Below are 3429 nucleotides of genomic sequence, written 5' to 3'. Positions count from 1 at the left end.
TTCCTAGGTCCTTCCACCGTCATCGCCTCTTCCCTCTCCTCGGCCTCGACGTCGTGCAGTGCACAGAACGTTGCCATCAGGATAGTGGCATCATCCTCATCATCGGCTTGGGCTAGATGAGCTTCAGCCTTCTTCTCCTGCTTGCGATTTGGGCACTCTCGTGCCTAATGGCCCATCTTCCCACAGCGTCGACAGGCGTTGGGGTCGACCTGCTTCTTCTTCTCCAAAGAAGCCTTGTCGCGGCGCTTGCCATCACCACCGCGGCTGGAGGAGGCTACCTTCCTGGAGTTTCTCCGAGCAGCCCACTCTTCTTCCGTTAGTAGGAGTTTCCCGCTGTCCTTCGTTGTTGTTGCCAACTCCAGGCGCTCGTCCACCACCCGTAAATGGCCTGTCACATCCTCAATGGTGAGGGTGGACAAATCTAGCATCGTCTCTATGGAGAGAGCGATCTAGATGTACTTTGCCGTCACGGAGTGGAGGTACTTGGAGACCGCCTCCTCTTCGTCGATGGTGACGTCGTGGCCCTTCAGCTTGTTGATGAGCCTCTGCAGGCGGAGGAAGAAGCCCTCCACTGTTTCACCATCCTTGAACTTGAGGTTGACGTACTCCTGCTTTAAAAGCTAGGCCGTTGCCTTCTTTGCGCTGTTGGAACCGACGTGTATCGCCGCAATAGCCTCCCACGTCTTCTTAGCTGAGCTCTTTGCCCCCAACGGCTCCCTGTACTCTGCCGATACAGCAGCGAGAATAGCCTCCAACGCTGACATATCATCTTCCTCATTGTCGGTGCCCTTATCAACAGCATTCCAGAGCCGTCGGGCTCTAAGCTTGACCTTCATGGTCGCCGACCACTCTCCATAGTTGGTGCGAGTCAGCGTCGGTCAACTGGTGCCGCTGACCTCCCGCACCGTGCAAACAACGACCTCTGGTTGTGGCTGAGCAGCCACAGCAGTGCCACTGCTGTCACCCATCTCCGAACCGCCCGTCATCGTCAGTAGTTAGTCTGGTGACGGCGATTGTACGGCTCCGATACCACTTGTTGACCCACAGGATCACCGGCTCAGGTGAATGAACCACTCACCAGTCTTGCCGAGCACCCACTAGTGTTGCCGAGCACCCACTAGCCGTGCCGACCACGAACAAACGTTATCCGTCCCCACACACTATGGCTAGAGCTAGAAGAAGGAAGAATAGAGCATGCACACACAGTACAAGACAACAGCGTTGGCCGAAGCCCTGTCTGAGAGATGGCAAATCTGAACTCCATCCATCTAGTCCTGGACAACGCATGTTGTAACAGTAACTATATAACATACAGGGCTGACTGCGTCGGCGACTACATATGCCTACAATGCTGCAGGTGAGCCGTGTGGCGCCTGCACCTGCAGCGGCTACAGTATCACAGCAGGGGGCCTTTCGACGTCGTCTTCCCTTGCTGTGTTCACACAAGGTAGCAGTAGATTATCTAACAAAGCTGATGTTACAACCGATAAATAAATATGATAATCCTTATATCTGGAGAAGTGGACTGTGGACATACCAAGGGTGGTAGCCATAGCAGCGTCACCTTTCAGACTAACCGCAGCCACAGCAAAGCGTAGCCAGACACCGCAAAAACCAAAACTATACAACTTATCGTGGTGAAATAATACATGCCTCGTCGACTGGCTCATAACTTTCCATTAAGTTAACTAGTAGGATGGATAGAAGCCTCCATATTTTGGTACTGCACAACTGTTCCATTCTACGAACGAAATAGCTCTCTTTCTCTTAGCTTCACACTGAGTTCTTCCTTTGATGGTAGCTTCCAATCACCCTTCATGGCAGCAGACCACCATGCCTTCAGCTCATCCTAGAAAATGAAATCATAGAATTCATCATATAAGTCATTTCCTATTCCAATTGATGGGATGGGACCAAAACCATTTCATGTCAATAGTAAATAGGAGCTATTGGAAAAAGTGGTTAAAATCATATGCTTTGAGAGTGGAAGCAAAGAGATTTGGGAGAATTGCAAAGTATTTGATATGGTGTCTATTGTTAAACATGTGCCTTTTCCATTATCCACAATTTGCTAGGCATGCATTATATTAATGTCTCGGTACATAACAAATTTAGTATTTATTAGTGTTTAGATGGAATAAATGTATTTCACTGATTTTGTTAAACATGTTTCAATACGATTCAACCAAAATAAGATTACTTGGAATAATATCATTTGATGTGTAGAAATTCTAGAAACAATTTAGAAAAAAAAGTGACTGCCACACTTTGTCCAGATGAATAAAGCCACGACAAGAACTGTTGGAACAATATTTCACAGCTTTCATAAGGCACAACACAACAGACAATAATTAGCTTTACCCTGTTCACTGCCATGAACTGGATACAAACTGGTTCATTTTTAATGTAGTGCCGCTGTGTTTGGTAAACTTTCAGTTATCACCCAACTAAGTCAGTCAAAACATAAAACTTCTATGCAGTAACATACCTCATGGAAGTCATGGTTGGATACAAAGCGAGAATCTACTTGACAGGTTGAATTTCTGATGGTTACAGAAAGGCGACTCCTATCCAGTGCTCCTGCAAGACATATCCATACCATTTACTCTCCTTTTCCATTTAACCACTGTTTTTCAAAAAAAAAATTTAAGCAATGAACAAATGCTCTGCATAGAAGAAGAATTTTCCAAATTTAATCACCAAATTAAGGCAACTTTTTAGTCATTTACCATTCAGGCGGGCAACATGGTATCCTGTGCCACCCAATGCTTCCTCCCATTTACCAAATCGCAGTCGGACAAAAAAGCCATCTAACGTAGTGTGCATGATCGGTGATCTCAGCCATCTGTCATGAATAACAAATACAAAAAGGATCAAACATGAGCTTTCAGTCTTTAGGATCTTCTGTAACTTGGGCTAAGTGTCCACTATGGATGAAGGTGCTATTTCTCATGAAAAACAACAAAATGCTTATGTCAAAAAAGAAAAAAGAAAAACATGGCTTTATGTACTCAGAGATAATGCAAGTTCTTGTCATTTTTATGGCACACTAGTCTCTATGAACCAGGCAGTAGCAAACACTGAACTATCCATAACCACACAAGGTACTCCCTGAATCCCAAAAAGGAAGTCATTATAGTTTTGTCCTAAGTCAAACCATCATAAGGTCTTTCTTTTTGGATGTTGTACGGGTTTCTAAACCTTTTTACTCTTCTTCTTAATCGATGATACACACCTCTCTTGCGAGCTTGAAGAAAAAAAAAACATCACAAGTTTGACCAAAGTATATACAAAAAGTACAACCATTTATGATACCAAATCATCAGATTCACCATGAAATATATTTCATAGTATGCCTATTCGGTGTCATAAATATTGATAACTCAATTCTACAAACTTGGCGAGCTGAAGATGGGACTTTGGACCAAA

General features: G+C 44.8%; 1 long non-coding RNA gene across 2 annotated transcripts; it reads right to left on the bottom strand.

The window, feature by feature from the left end:
- Positions 1-1246: 1246 nt before the first annotated feature.
- LOC136534154 (uncharacterized) lies at positions 1247-3186 on the bottom strand. Of its 2 annotated transcripts, XR_010778678.1 has the most exons (4): positions 2730-3186; positions 2489-2580; positions 1538-1849; positions 1247-1432 (listed from the first exon to the last, which is right to left on the bottom strand). It is a non-coding gene; the product is annotated as an uncharacterized lncRNA (long non-coding RNA). The 2 variants fall into 2 exon arrangements; XR_010778677.1 differs by lacking the exon at positions 1247-1432 and having other exon boundaries at positions 1459-1849; positions 2730-2867.
- Positions 3187-3429: the final 243 nt, after the last annotated feature.

This window comes from Miscanthus floridulus, unplaced genomic scaffold (assembly GCF_019320115.1).
Source record: "Miscanthus floridulus cultivar M001 unplaced genomic scaffold, ASM1932011v1 os_1575, whole genome shotgun sequence".
NCBI classification, from domain to species: Eukaryota; Viridiplantae; Streptophyta; class Magnoliopsida; order Poales; family Poaceae; genus Miscanthus; species Miscanthus floridulus.
The sequence above is the reverse complement of the archived record's forward strand: the minus strand, read 5'-3'. Positions and strand labels throughout refer to the sequence as shown.